Raw genomic sequence first — 16,711 nt, forward strand, 5'->3', positions numbered from 1 at the left:
TGCTATGCTCCTACCTTGATGATAATAGACTGAACTTCTGAACCTATAAGCCAGCTCCAATTAAATGTTGTCCTTTTAAGCATTGCCTTGGTCATGGTGTCTGTTCACAGAAGTAAAATCCTAACTAAGACACAACTTGGTACCAGGGACTGGTGTATTGCTGTGATAGGCCTGACCATGTTTTTGTTTGGAGGAATGTGGATTTGGAAAGCAGTAGAATGCTTTAAATGGGGCTTAATGAGCCATCCTACTAGGAATATGGAAGACTTCATTGTTGAGAGTGATTTGATCTGTGCAAAACTAGCCCAAGAGGTTTCAATGGAGAGGAATTTCAGAATGTGGCCTAGAGACTGTTTTTGTGGTATTTTGGTGAAGAATGTGGCTGCTTTTGGCCCTTGTCTGAAGAGTCTACCTGAGACTAAGGTAAACACATTTATATTTATTGCATTGACAAAGAAAGTCTCAAAAAATCCCAGCAGAGACTGTTCTCTGGTCTAGTTTTGTGAAGAATATTTTTATGAAAAGGATCAAGCTGAGAAAGGAAAAATATAAAATGTATGGTTCAAGTAATAAAGGGACAAAGTGAGTACCAAATCCAAGCATGGTGGTACACTTTTAATCCCAGGAGATAGCGGCAAGCAGATCTCTGAGTTCAAGGCCAGCCTGGAATAAAGCAAATCCCAAGTAGAAAAAGCTTAAGTCCAGGTATGGTGATACACACCTTTGATCTCTGCATTCAGGACATAGAGTAATGCAGATCTCTGAGTTTAAGGTCAAATCTACAGAGCAAGTTCTAGGACAGCCAAACTTAAGCAGTAAAAGAAAACAGAAAGCTGGTGATAATGTAATAGAACAAGGGAACATGTTCCACCTCCAGCAAGTAGAACTCAGCAGCTTAGGCCATGTGGCTCTGGCTTTAGAGTCAAAAATAGAAGGGACTACAGGGACAATTGATGATGGTTAGCTGGACCTAAGAAATAGGTGTTAAGAAGAGGCCAGCTTCACTGAGGTGAAATCTGGAAAGTGTTTTGAGAGCACAAAGAAGCTGTGTTCTAGAGATAGCCAAGCTTGTACCCCCATGCTGCAGCTAGATGTGGTAATGTGTAAGAATCACCCAGGTAGTACTGGTTTTGAAGGCATGAAGGGGTCATGAAAGCATCTGAGGCTTAGCACTGTGAGAGGCCATGGAAGGCCACTGGTAAAAGTTCAGCCTCAGTTGCAGCTGACATCCTGGGACTGAAGGGGTCATGCAAAGGATTTGAGGCTTGCCACCATGAAAAGAGCCTATGAGAGGGTATTGGTGAAGCATTGCTGCAGTTGAAGCCCCCAGTGTGTTAGAGATGCCAGTACTTTAGGATGATCACCAAGCAGTGAACTAAATCACCCGAGCTTAGGATACTACAGAGGGGAGAGCTAGAGAAGTGACCTAAGCTCTTTAGAGGATCCCAGAAGATCATGTATTGATCCCAGACAATGGAAGAAGAAGCTGTAATGTTGAAGTTCACCTGGGGACCCCAAGATGTTCCAGATGCCAGAGCTGTGGGATATCTGCTGAGGAAAGCTGCTAACTTGGAGTGGAACCAGCCCAAGAGAAAGAAGTTTGTTGCAGTCAGCAAAGATGAAAAAGGAGCCTTCAGATCTCCAACAAAAGAATACACATGGTATGCATTCACTGATACGTGTATATTAGCCTCAAAGCTCCAAATACTCAAGATACAATTCACAGGCCACATGAAGCTCAAAAAGAAGAAAGACCAAAATATAGATGCTTCTGTCCTTGTTAGAAGGAAAACAAAATCTCACAGGAGCAAACATGGAGATAATGTATAGAGCAGAGACCGAAGAAAAGGCCAGCCAGAGACTGTCCCACCTGGGGATTCATCCCATATACAGTTACCAAATCCAGACACTATTATGGATGCCAAGAAGTACATGCTGACAGGAGCCTGATATAGCTGTCTCCTGAGATGCCCTGCCAGAGCCTTAAAAAAATACAGAGATGAATGCTCATAGCATTTGTAGACTGAACATGGGGTCCCCAATACAGAAAGGACTGAAGGGGTGGAAGGGGTTTGCAACCCATAGGAAGAACAACAATATCAACCAACTAGACTTCCCAGAACTCCCAGGGACTAAGCCATCAACCAAGGAGTACACATGACTCTATCTGCATATGTAGCAGTAGATGGCCTTGTCAGGCATCACTGGGAGGAGAGGCCCATGGTCCTATGAATGCTTGTTAGATGCTCCAGTGTAGGGGAATCAAGAATGGGGAGGTAAGGGTGAGTGGGTGAGTGGAGGAACACCCACATAGAAAAAGGAGGAGGGAGTATGGGATAGGGGTTTGCATTTGAAATGTAAATAAAAAAATATCCAATAAAAATAAATAAACAAGAAAGAAAGAAAGAAAGAAAGAAAGAAAGAAAGAAAGAAAGAAAGAAAGAAAGAAAGAAAGAAAGAAAGAAAAGCTCACCATGAAAGAGGCTCAGGGCAACATGTGGATACCAAGAACCCGGTGTTGATGTTTTATAAAATGAGGTATGATGAGGCAGGAGGGAGTGCCTTAGAAGGCTCATGTTGAGGCACCCCTGAAAGGTATCAACCATAGGACATGTATGAAAGGAAGCTTATTTGGGACCTGAGAAGGAGGTCTGATGAAGGGAGGAGAGGCAGAGAAAGGAATGGGGCAGAGAAGGGCAGAAAGAGAGAAGAAAGAAGGGAAGAGGTCAGTGGGGAAAGAGAGAGAGGATGAGAGAGGAAGGAAGAGGAGGAGGAAAAGAAGAAGAAGAGGAGGAGAAGGGGGAAAAAGAAGGAGAAGAAGGAGAAGGAGGAGAAGGAGGAGGAGAAGGAGGAGAAGGAGGAGAAGGAGGAGGAGGAGAAGGAGGAGAAGGAGAAGGAGAAGGAGAAGGAGAAGGAGAAGGAGAAGGAGAAGAAGAAGAAGAAGAAGAAGAAGAAGAAGAAGAAGAAGAAGAAGAAGAAGAAGAAGAAGAAGAGAAGAAGAAGAAGAAGAAGAAGAAGAAGAAGAAGAAGAAGAAGAAGAAAGAAGGAAAGAAAGAGAAAAAGAAAGAAAGAAAGAAAGAAAGAAAGAAAGAAAGAAGGAGGAGGAGGAAGGAGGAGGAGGAAGAGGAAAGAGGAGGAGGGGAGGAGGAGGAGGGAAGGAGGAGGAGGGGAGGAGGAGGAGGAGAAGAAGAAGAAGATGAAGAAGAGAAGAAGAAGAAGAAGAAGAAGAAGAAGAAGAAGAAGAAGAAGAAGAAGAAGAAGAAGAAGAAGAAGAAACAGCAGCAGCAGCAGCAGCAGCAGCAGCAGCAGCAGCAGCAGCTTCAATAGTCCTGAGCAGTCCTGAATGAGCAGTTGGAGGGCTGGAGGGCTGAAAGTTGGTGCTAGGATAGGATCGCTAGAGTGACCTGTAGCTGGAGAGGGAGGGGACGAGTCTGGAGAAGCTGGGGGGAGAGGGGAGGAGAGGAAGCTGAGGAGGCTGAGGCAGTAAGGTAAACTGAGGAAGCAAGGAGAGAAGAAGAGCTTGTAGAGGTGGGTTGGGAACAATAAGGAGGAAGTTCATTAGCTGGATCAAGGATAGTGGAAGTTTCATCTGGTTGAGATTTCATAGCTAGGAGGAGTTCAATTGGCGATCAGAAGGAACAAAGAGAAAATGTGAAGGCTGCATGTAAGAAACCTACTTTTAATTTTCTGAGTTGATGGCAGTAGTTATAAAGGTTCCTTAAAATAATGGGATCAAAGGTGCCATTAGGCAGCCATTTAGAGTCTTTATCTATTGGGTATTGGGGTCAATTTTGACTGTAATAGTGTATGGGTTTGGAAAATAGTTTCAGATGTTTGAGGTTTTACAGGAGGCATCCCAGTGGGGAGGCTGAAGGTATGGATGAAGGCACCATGATACCCATAGGTGAGAAAAAAGTTTATTACATTCTATTGCTTGCAGCATCTTGAGAATAGAAAAATAATAACAGAACACATGTGATACAGGTTGGCTTACCAGACCATGATGTGGTAACCAGGTACCAATTGTGGTAGATGCCTGAGAAACATGGAAAACTCAATAGAATATACTTCAGGAGAAAAGGGAGGAGCCTTGTTTTGATAAGAGAGAAATCTCATCCAAGGGAAGAGCTCCAAAAGGAGAGGGGAGATGTCATTGAGAAGGGCCAGTCATAGACCATGGCTAGGATTCCTCTGTCCTGAAGGACACCATAGGGATGCTTAGAGCTCAATAGTCATTCCCTTGGGACTAGGGACCATTTATGCCTGAAGGGGGAGGTGCACTTACCAATTCACCAGTGTTTTGATCTGGTGGCTAGAAAGTAAGTCTGAGTGGCAGGCAGACTTGTCAATGGGGTGGGAATGGGTGCCTTAGTGGGCCCATGCTGAGGCACCCTCCCTGGGATACTAGCCATAGAATGATGGGTCTAGTATAAAAGGAAATTTATTTGGCATTTGAGAAAGGGGTCTGGGGAAGGGGGTTGAGGCAGGGAAAGAAAGGAGACAGAGAAGTACAGAAAGAGTGAGGAGAGAGAAAGAAGGGAAGAGGCAAGTTGGGAACACAGGAAACAGGGGAGAGAGGAAGAAGATGGAGAGAAGGAGGGAGGAATGGAGGGAAAGAGAGGGGGGGAGAGAGAGAGAGGAAGGAGGGAAGGAAGGAGGGGAGAGAGAGGAGAGAGAGGAGAGGAGAGGAGAGGAGGAGGAGGAGGAGGAGGAGGAGGAGGAGGAGGAGGAGGAGGAGAGAGAGAGAGAGAGAGAGAGAGAGAGAGAGAGAGAGAGAGAGAGAGAGAGAGAGAGAGAGAGAGAGAGACCTAAACAGCGAACAGAGACCCAAACAGTCTTATACTGGAGCCAGGCTGTACTGGGAGGTTGCTAGGTAACTGTTGAGTAAAACCTAGAGGAAATACTAACAAGTATAGTCTGTAAGTTGGATATTAAAATTTTCTGTTGGTTTAAACTCATGTCAAAACAGTCTTCTCTGGTGAATAATCCAAAACATATCAAAAATCAGTTGCATGTAGCTGCAAGTGTTTATATATGGGATCTCTATTCTGTTTGATTAACTATTTGATTCCAATACAATGCTAGGTTTTTTTTTTTAACAAGAAACTAGAAATGAATTTAAAATTCTGGGAAAGGAATATGAAGAGGAAAGTTCTGTTCTGGCTCGCAGTGTGAAAGGATCAGGCAGGGGATGTGGTGACCACTCACTTACATCTGAGTAGATCAGACCAGCGGCAGGACTATATTCTAAACTCTCAAGTCTCATTCCACAGTGATATACCTCCATATCCTCCAGATAGGTCCCACCTGCCACATTTACTACAATCTTCCAAAACAAAGCCACCAGTCAGAGATCAACATTTTAAAACAGAAATCTGTGGAGGCATATTTCACAGTCAAGCCTTGACAGCAACATGAAATGTAAGTTCCTTCAAGGACAAACATTCCTAACAGATGAAAAGCTTGAAATAGCTTGAGGCTGGGTACAAAATAAAATATGGTCATGATTATAAAGTAGAATCATTCAACAGTTACTAATGTATTAAAAGAGGATTTTGGTCTATTCATTACCTGCTGTTATTTCAAATTTTCTATTGTTGATAGTAATGTGGTTTCTAGCAGATACTTTTTGTTAAAGAAAGGTACTAGAAACAGGGTATGGTATATGATGAGTTTGTCTCTCTTGTGGGAAAAGAATTAAGTTCTTAATAGTAAAAAATATGGTTATTCGTTGCCTGGTCAAAGTATGGAGCTTAAAACAGATATCATCTGAACAAATTTGTAAATGTCTTTTCTAAGGCAACTCTAGCCTTTCTAATTTTTTTAAAATGTGAAACCATTCTAAATTTGCCACTAGATGACACTATTGCCTCCTCAGCAGTTTTAGCACAGAGGCAGATTTCTGCTGTGAATGTTCTGGAAAGGGAAGCTCTGCCAGCCATACTCCCTATTTAACCCATTCATTCCATCACTTGGCATACAGTTCTAAATTGTTGATTTTCCCAACCTCGAATCCATAGTGTAATTATTAAAACCAATCGAATTAATAACCCAGGAAATTCCAAGCATTGGTCCTCCTTCTATAAGAGGTCACCTTGCCTTATGTTTTAAGTAAAGCAGTAGGTTATTTCTGAGTCCGGCTTTTGACTACCTGGCAGTTCTTATTCCCTCCTGTACCACTCCATTGTCACTGATGGCTAGACAAATATTCAGAATTACTCTAGTGGGATGCTTTTCCGTCTGCCAAAGCTGCAGTAATGAGTAAGTACAGAATATCCACAGAAAAGGTGAATTTACAGTCCCTTCATATTCTACCCTTGTGGCACCTAGTGCTAAATGATGCATCAGACTTCTCCAAAGGGCTACTATAATAAAAGAACTTGATGTAATTGTGAAGAATTTCACACTAAATGAAAAATATGTATTCCATTCCCATTCATATTACAAGTACCAAAACCACTAAGTTAATTTTTTTTTTAATTATTGTTTTTTGCAATGTTAGGGCTTTGCCTAGAGGGAACTCAGAAATACCTAATCTTGATATTTTTCCATCAATAATTTCACTTTGTAAAATTATTTCCTTCTTGTCATTGTTTGAATAAAAATGGCCCCTACAGGGTTAAATATTTAAATGCTTCTTCCTCATCAGGGGATGGTGTTACTTGAGAGGGATTGGGAGATATGGCCTTGTTAAAGTCGGTGTGGGGTGTGGCATTGTTTAGAGGAAGTGTGTCATTGGAAATGGCCTGTGAGGTTTTAAAAACTCAAGCCAGGCACAGTATCTTACTTTTCCTACTGCTTGGGGATCCAGATGTTGAACTCTCAACGACTTCTTCAGCACATGTTTTCCTGCATGCCACCATGGTCTCCACCATGACGATAATGGACTAAACCTCTGAAATTGTAAGCAAGGACCAATTAAATGCTTTCTTTTATAAGAGTTGCTGACATCATGATGTATCTTCACAACAATAGAACAGTGACCAAGAGACTTCCTTTAGACTCTCTGCTTACTATCCAAGGACTCATCCTCTTACCCAGAAAGCTCATTTTTGTCTCAGAATACATCTTTGTCTGGTTACCAAAGAATGTATCCTAAATTAAAAAGAAAAAAAGAAAAAAGACATTCTAAAATACCAGCTTTCTGAGCTATGATATCAGAAGAAAGCAGGAAGAGTAAAGGGAGGGTCTGCTCTGACATAGTTTCTTAGTGCAAATTTCTGCTATTTCAAGTTCACAATAGAAATATAATATCTAGGTCTGTGACTTTCACAGTCTTCTGGTAGTGTCTTTTAGGTATGCATCTCTCTTTTTTGTCATGAGTCACTAAGAAAATAAACAGGAGGAACAAGCATACTCCAGAGACAGGTGTTAATTAGCTCAATCTGCACAACTTAAATTATCATTACCAAAATGTCAGGCCACGTCTAGCCAATAAATACCATTGTGTTCAATTGAAAGGCTTAAAGTCTTTGTAAAAAAATAATAACAAAATAAAAAACAAACAAATAAAAATTCAGTAGGTTCTGTTTTGGTTTTCTGAACATCTTGGAAATGTTACCAACTTTTTCCCTAATTACTGCCCACGCCTCCTCTCAGAACAAGCAGGAAGTAACTCTACTAACTACTCTTAAGAACTTAGTACTCTTCCTATTAAATAGACAGCTAACAGGATATTGCCATCTCTGTTCCAGCCTCCCTTCTCTACCCAAAACTCTTTAGTTTGTCTATGTAAATCATAGCAAAATCATTGGTAACACAGAGCCATCATCCAAATATTGCCAATCAGCTAGAGATACATAGTCACTGATAACTCTGAATGAGGAAGAAGACTTTTCCTTGGAAGTAAAAGTATTGAATAAAAATGGGAATCTAGTGAAAATATGTCATCGCTAAGAAGATTTGAATCAGCACTTCCTTTTTTTTAATTGGGAATTTTATTTATTTACATTTCAAATGTTATCCCTTTCCCCATTTCCCCCCAGAAACCCTCTATCCCATCCCCCTTCATCCTGCTTCTATGAGGGTGTGCCCCCACCCATCCATCCACTCCCTCCTCTCTGCCATCACATTCCCTTACACAGGGCCATCGAGCCTTCATAGGACCAAGGGCCTCGTCTCACATTGATGCTCTCGAGTCAGCACTTCTAATAAAACTAAACCGGACTAGAATGCAGGCCTGCCTTAACCTTGGAAGCCTTCTAAATGACCAATTCTTTCCAACATGTGTTCAAACTATAGACCAACTATATTACCTACAGTATATATTGTTGACTAGAAAATCAGAACCAAAAATATCATAGTAATCTGTGAACGGCCCAACCTAACATTACAAATTCCATTTTGTATTTAGATTTCATCCCATGTTCAAGCTTTTCCTTAGGCTAAACTCAGTTACTGGAAAAAGCATAATTTGTTCAGGGAACCAAGACACCATACGGCAATAACCATAACTTTCCTAAAAAACAACCATTCCACCCTTAGTAACAATCAATCAGCTCCTAAGAGGAAAGTATCCAAGGTTCCAGATGTTTTGGAATAGATTACTCAAGTTAAGCAATCATGCAACCGGTAAGTTGGAAAGCCCCCTACCCTGCTATAACTGTGATAAAAAGGCAAAGCTTCACCAGCTTGGACCCTTCCATACCTGTCCACTGTGTTGGAGAGGTTGGAGGGTCAGAGATTGAGCCTGAATAAAGATGCTTTGCTTTTGCATATGAGTTGGATTCTTTGTGGTCTCTGGTGGTCTGTGGGAATCTCAAGATCTGGGCATAACAATCTGGCTATCTCCTTGCTTGATACTATCACCAATAACTTTCGGTCCTCTAGGATCTATACCACCACTTTTTTTATTTTCTTCAAACATCACCCCAATTCTTTGTACATTTTGACTGTCTTTGTGAAAACATAGACCTTTAGCTTTGTGAGATTCTAATGTTACACTTTCCACTCAATGCAAAGACAATTTCTTTCATGTTACAAAATGTATTTTGTATTGCAGCGAGAAGAATTAAAATATTGTTTTGACAACTTGAAAATTGAAACTCATTGTTGTTTGATGAAGAATGGAGAGTATGTTGTAAATCAATTGAAAACAAGAAAACTTTTGTAGAATGAGCAACAGAAATGTCTGTTCTTGCTGATAAGAGATGGGGACAAATCAGTAAAGTATGCTATGTATACCTTAGGAAGGACTTATAGAACATGTTCCATTTTTCTGGGATGTTCTTGGACATCACTGACTACTGAGAGTGTTGCTGTCCCGCAACATTGTTGTCCTTTCAGCTGCCATTGGGAATGGCCATCTTTGTCATTAGCATCAGCTGTTATTTTGAACTTATTAAATAAACAAAAATGAATTTTCTATATTGATCACTCCTAAAACTAGCTCTTGGTACTAGTTTATATCCATCTTCTCCTAGGGAAAAATTGGTAGGTTTACTTTTAAGGAGCTGGGAGATCTTGTTTCATAAAATTATATATTTATAATGGAAAATACACTGAGGAAAACCAGAATAAGCTCTTGTTTATTCTGAAGACATCACAAAATGCACTGGTATTAATCTACTTTGACTTTATACTGTCATGTTGCCTTATTCATTCTTGATTTCACCAATGTTCTGACTAATGACTCTGATATAGGCCTGTGCTTGGTTATGAGATAATAAATTGAGGAAGACCAATTTTTTAGGTTGAAGTACGTCACAGTCTAGTGGAAACACTGAAAAACAACTCTAACAGCGTGATAAGTGTTATAGAACCATCATGTGGGGGTTTCGACAGGGAGAAGTAGTTGAGAAAGTGTCAGGTGAAGCAAACTTTCAGTGTCTTCCAAATATTTCAATTAAATAACAGAGCAAAAGAAACACAAAATAACATTTAAAAATGCAAATATAATTCATTTGATATTATTTTTAAAGGTTTTATTGATACATGTGCTCCCACCACATAACCACAGAGGTTGTAGTCCCATAGCTACACAGTTCCATACTGTTGGGGTTCTTTCTTTATTCCTCTTTCCCCTCTCCTGTTCTTAGCCTGAGTGTATTACAGTGCAGAATATAGACGAACACACTAGTATCTAAAGCCTTTTAGAGCACTGTCATCCTTGAGGATAAAGGAATGCAACGAAAGCAACAAAATTTTCTTTTTGAGTCTTTGCCCTGTTGATATGATGATCTGTTTTCAAATGCCAATCTTTCTCTCAGCTCCTTACTGGTTTCAGGATCTTACGTCCAGGCATAATGTTTTTCTCTCTGATTCCTTTTGTAAGCAATGATGCCAACATATTTATCTATGACCTGTCTTTAAGTTAAGGCTCTCCTCTCATCATCTTCATTGTCAATATTTGGTTCTAACACACTCAGATTGATTTGACAATTCTATAGCACAACATATTAAACCTGCAAATATGAGAAATATAAGACATCACCCAACATTAATGATAGACGTTGTATTCACATACAAAATATATCCATGAGTATATATTACATATATATATGCATATGTGTGTACATATATATCACAGATGCAGCTATCAATAAGTATATGTGTATGCATATTTGAAATCTTGGAAAATAGACTTTATTTGTTCACATTATAGTTGTTTGATTCTCTTAATTCATGTCTCTGTTGAAAAGCAGACATGCCCTTGGTCTCTCATATTCTTTTTTTTATATATATTTTTATTACATATTTTCCTCCATTACATTTTCAATGCTATCCCAAAAGTCCCCCATACCCTCCCCCCCAATTCCCTACCCACCCATTCCCAATTTTTTTGGCCCTGGCGTTCCCCTGTACTGAAGCATATACAGTTTGCGTGTCCAATGGGCCTCTCTTTCCAGTGATGGCCGACTAGGCCATCTTTTGATACATATGCAGCTAGAGTCAAGAGCTCCGGGGTACTGGTTAGTTCATAATGTTGTTCCACCTATAGGGTTGCAGACCCCTTTAGCTCCTTGGGTACTTTCTCTAGCTCCTCCATTGGGAGCCCTTTGATCCATCCAATAGCTGACTGTGAGCATCCACTTCTGTGTTTGCTAGGCCCCGGCATAGTCTCACAAGAGACTCTTAAAAATTACTGAGAAATCTCAAAAGTTTATGTTTATGTCTCATCTCAAAAGTTATGTTTATGTTTATGGAAATTTATGATAAATTAAAATGGAAAGCTTAGAAATATTATAATGTTATCTTAAGACAACTCCAATAAATTAGTTGCATATAAAACTAGGTAAAATTTCTATTACATATTTATATTTAACAAAATAGTCAGAAAAAATTTACTTGACATTTTGAAATTTCTCCAATGATTAGCTAAATAGAACATAACTAGTGAATTCTAAACTTCAGATGAAATGCTTTGCATTAATCATGCTCTGGTTTTGAGTATGATGAGACTTCTGGAAGACCATTGTGGAAACATGATACAGAAATAGCAAGTTGTGTCTAATGATTTTCACTATGGATGCTATGGAAAATATCTCAGCTGTCATACTTTGCACCCCATTGGTCTTCTGTGTAGCCTTGTCTCATCATCAGGGAAGCGGAGACTGCATATCACTCCATATTTAGGTTAGAGGGGAGAATGACCATAGAAAGATAAGGGGAGAGAGCACACTTCACTATAAGGCTAGGAGAAAATATGGGTAGCAGATGATAGTTTTTCAATTGCCTTGTGGCTTAAAGGGGAACATCTGTGGGGGTGGGGAGAAAAGTAGCTCTTTGTGTCTATAAAGCCTTAGTGTAGCTTCAAAGTGGGTAATGTGCTTAGAACTGATAAAACATGAATTTTCATAGAAATATGTCATACACAATGAGCATGCCATGACTTGCCAGCCACAATATATTTACATAAAATGAAGGTAAACTGTGCAATCCAAAAATGTGTGGAATGGACTCTCAACTTACTGGTTAAACTGTGCATTGGATGTCAGACTCAGAGAGTGCATCATCAAAAGAAAAGTTGGGGGTGGGGGTAAATGCAAAATTTGGACCTCCAAAAACTTAGTGAGTATCTTGGATAGTACAGTTAGTTAATCAAATGTCAGAATCCAGACCAAAGGCCATCAGCGTTCCTTGAGAGTTTTATACATGTAACAACAAAACACAATCATAGTCACTGCCACTTCCTCCCTCCAAATTCCCACTCCCTTTTCAAAATAGCCCCTTCCAGTGCCATGTCCTTTTTAAATTATTATTATTGCTCTACTTTGTTTTCGATAACTCATTGAGACTAATTAGAGCTTCCATTATGTGTTTGGGTATGGAGCCATCTACTGGAGCATAAGAAATTTACCATAAGAAACCATTCAAAACATGATTATTCCCTCCTTGTGTTGCTCCTGGGAAGAAAAAAAAACCAAAACGCCAACAAATCATCAAGCAGTGTATTCTGCATGCTACAATATTGATGTACCAGACCAGCTGTGTCCACTACTTAAGAGTGGCATGAATGTTATGCATGCAGTAACTAACTGTATTTGGATTGGATTTACAGTCTCTTCTAGAGGAGAGAATTTCATATCTGTTACTATAATCTTTGCCAATATCACAAGGTTGGTGTACTGGCTAGTTTAATGCCAACTTAACGCAAGCTAGAGTTATCTAAAAGGAGGGAACCTTAACTGAGAAATTTCCTTCATAAGATACAGCTGTAGGAATTTTTTTTTAAATTAATGATTGGGCCTATTGTGGGTAGGACTATCTGTGGGCTGATTGGTCCTAGATTGTATAAGAAAGCAGGTTAAGAAAGCTATGAGGATAGCAGCCTTATTTATAATAGCCAGAAGCTGTAAAGAACCCAGATGCCCCTCAACAGAGGAGTGGATACAGAAAATGTGGTACATTTACACAATGGAGTACTACTCAGTTATTAAAAAGAATGAATTTATGAAATTCCTAGGCAAATGGATGGACCTGGAGGGCATCATTCTGAGTGAAGTAACCCAATCACAAACGAACTCACATGATATGTACTCACTGATCAGTGGTTATTAGCCCAGAAACTTAGAATACCCAAGATACAAGATACAATTTGCAAAACACATGAAACTCAAGAAGAACAAAGATGAAACTGTGGACACTTTGCTCCTTTTTAGAATTGGGAACAGAACACCCATGGAAGGAGTTACAGAGACAAAGTTTGGGGCTGAGATGAAAGAATGGACCATCTAGAGACTGCCATACCCGGGGATCCATCCCATAATCAGCCTCCAAACGCTGACACCATTGCACACACTAGCAAGAGTTTGCTGAAAGGACCCTGATATAGCTGTCTCTTGTGAGGCTATGCCAGGGCCTAGCAAACACAGAAGTGGATGCTCACAGTCAGCTATTGGATGGATCACAGGGACCCAATGGAGGAGCTAGAGAAAGTACCCAAGGAGCTAAAGGGGTCTGCAACCCTATACGTGGAACAACAATATGAACTAACCAGCACCCCTCGGAGCTCGTGTCTTTAGTTGCATATGTATCAAAAGATGGCCTAGTCGGCCATCAGTGGAAAGAGAGGCCCCTTGGTCTTGCAAACTTTATATGCCTCAGTACAGGGGAATGCCAGGCCAAGAAGTGCGAGTGGGTGGATAGGGGAGTGGCGGGGAGGGAGGGTATGGGGGACTTTTGGGATAACATTGGAAATGTAGATGAGGAAAATACCTAATTAAAATAAAATAAAATTAAAAATTAAAAAAAGAAAGCTATGAGGAACAAGCAAGTAAACAGTATTCCTCTGTGGCCTCTGCATCATTTCCTGCCTCTAGGTTCCTGCCTTGTTTGAATGAATGAATGAGTTCCTGACTTTTTTCAATGATAGACTATGATGTGGAAGTATAACCCAAATAAACTCTTTTCTCCTCATCCTGCCTTTGGTCATGGTGTTTCATCGAAGCAATAGAAACCTAACTTGTGCAGTTGAGGAAATTGCAGGCCATAAGGATGAACTGCCTATTGTGAATTTGCTAAATGTGTATGCAGTCAAAGTGCTTTCATAATTCTAAAATGTATACTCATAGACCTGAGCTGCTCTTAGTCTTGATTAGAGAAGCGTCTTTGTGGAGTGGCCTCTAGGCAATGCTGAAGTCCACATGACAAGAATAAGAGCCTAAGCGTTCACCCTTAGATGGTATACCATTTCAACTCTGTATACCCCTTGAAGCCTCAAGGAACATCATAGAAATGGAGGTGAAAGGAATGTAAGTGCCAGATGATGGGGAGGAGCTGCAAAATGCAAACTTCTATAGTTGAGAGGCTATAACACTCAGGAACTCATATCAGCTCTGGTAACCTGCATGAGACCTGCGATAAAGTTGATCTAGTCAAAATTCTAGCACAAATGGGGAAGTTACTTTACAGACTACACCTTACTGAGAAGCTATATTGGTTTTTTTTTTTCTTCAAGCTAAGTGACGAATAGTGTGCCCCTTTGCTGTTAAGTATTTCAGTTAATATTTTATGAAAGTAAAACATTATTATATGTGGCTGGTTACCTGTGCTCAGGTACCATGCATCTGTCTCATTACATCTTCCCAGGTGAATCTCCTGCCTGGCACTATCCCAGGATGCTTTCTGCCCCCTGGGTTCACTATTTCTTGTCTAAGCTAAGGCCATGAGATTTATTATTGGCAGGTGCCACATCCATAGAGAAACAACATGTTCTCTCTACAGTAACCAAGGGATTATAATTATGAACATACATAATTCAATATTGAGATTATTACTTAGTGCACAGACACTCAAATATTGTCAGATTTCTCCATGATTTCCAGTAGGTTCCTGACTGTGCCTGGCTGTTAGTTGAATGTCTTCTTGATATACTATAGTTTGATATATTCCTCAAGACTTCTTGATTTGCTTGTGTAACAGTGTTGGCAGGAAATGAAATGCTTTCTTCCTTTACTATGCCTTTTCAACACAATGTACTAAACCACAGGGTTTAAAAGATCCAGGCCAAATAACCAAGGAATGAATACTCTAAAACTCTAAGAAAAATAGACCATCGCCAATAAGATTAATATAACTCTGGTATTTTGTTACAGCCTTGGAACACTAATTGACATAGCCATTGTCTCCAAATTAAGCTATATTCCTTTCCTAAGTATATTATAAGAGATAATGTGAAACTAAGATATAAATATCTTTTTACTCATCAGACCTTCACCCACTAATTTTAGTATCTCTTAATGACTCTTTTGGAATCAATTTCAGAATAGTGGCTGCAAAACATGATTATCCAACTCTTAATAGTCCTGCTTTAATCAGAAGTAAGATTTTCTATAATTGTTTTTATGCTCTTGTAGGTTAATTATTTTCTTAATGGGTTTTAATGTTTTCATTTCTTTTTCAATTCTAATTTTATCTAACAGTTATCTAAATTTTTGGGTAGGTCATTTTGTGAAAGGCTATTTTATAAGTTCATTTTCTTTCTCATATAAAATAATTATTTGCATTATCTGATTAAAAATTTTTTAAAGTAATAATGCTGAATATCTTCTAGAATAATTTTCAATGTGAAATATGGCATTCAAAAGACATATTAATGTTTTCCATCTACTGATTTAAGTTAGACTTTCCCACAAACATTAAATTTACCAAGTCATGCTCATCTTTTTGACAGTATGATAACCGTGGATATGAGTTTACATATGATGTTTATGTGAGTTTAAGTATGATTTAGTACTGCTGGGCAAAGAACTTCATATGGTATATGTATATGCTATTATTGTCCAGACTACCTGATATTATATATGTACATATACATATATCTTCAAAGTCTGTGAGCAAAATAAACTTTTCAGTAATAAACTGATATGCCTCAAGTGTTTTCTTACAGCATTGGAAAGGTGAATGACATAGTCATTGTCTTTATGTTAAGCTATACTCTTTTAATAAGTATAGTATGACAATTAATTTGAAACTATGTGGATATATGTATATATAAATGCAATATCAAGTAATCATAGTAATGGTAACATTTAAATTTACCAACTTTAATAGAAATATAGACTAAAATGCTAGATATTGCTTGCATTCTAAAGAGCTTTCTTTATGTATACATACAATAGGAAAATATGAAGGGTAAAGTATCTTTGCCTCTTGCAAGTGTTTCCTCTATATTGATATATATTTTATTTCTGGACATTAAAATATCATTTTTGCCAAATTTTATAGTCCACTTAAAAAAATAAAAGAGGTCTTCACTGTTAGAAAATGATTCAAATTGGTGATGATATAAAAATAATTTGAAAATAACTGAAAATTCGATTATGTGAATAATTCTACCATGGATCTCAGGATTGATGTTTATTGATGGTTTGTGGATAGTTTTAATATCAAATTTATTATTATGAAAAATACTTTCCATATGAATTCCTGATTAATGCTTTCATATCTATACTTGTCATCTATATAACTTGTATAATTTCAGAACTATACCTATTGTTGCTTTAAACACACCTTTCATATTTGCTCACTTGGAAAGTGGTTTAAATACCAAGCACAGTATGTATAAATTTGTCAGAGAGAAGGAATTGGGTCTTATGTAGCCCAGATTGCCCTCAAACTTGATATGTTGCCAAAGCTAGTCTTGAATTCTTGATTCTCATGTATCTACCTCTCATGTTTTGGGATTACATGAGTATGATACCACTCTTAACATCATAATCTTTGATCATTGAACTTAGTTTATATTTGCCCCAAATGCCTCTCTCTTTCA

This window comes from Mus musculus, chromosome 8 (genome assembly GCF_000001635.26).
Source record: "Mus musculus strain C57BL/6J chromosome 8, GRCm38.p6 C57BL/6J".
Classification (NCBI taxonomy): Eukaryota; Metazoa; Chordata; class Mammalia; order Rodentia; family Muridae; genus Mus; species Mus musculus.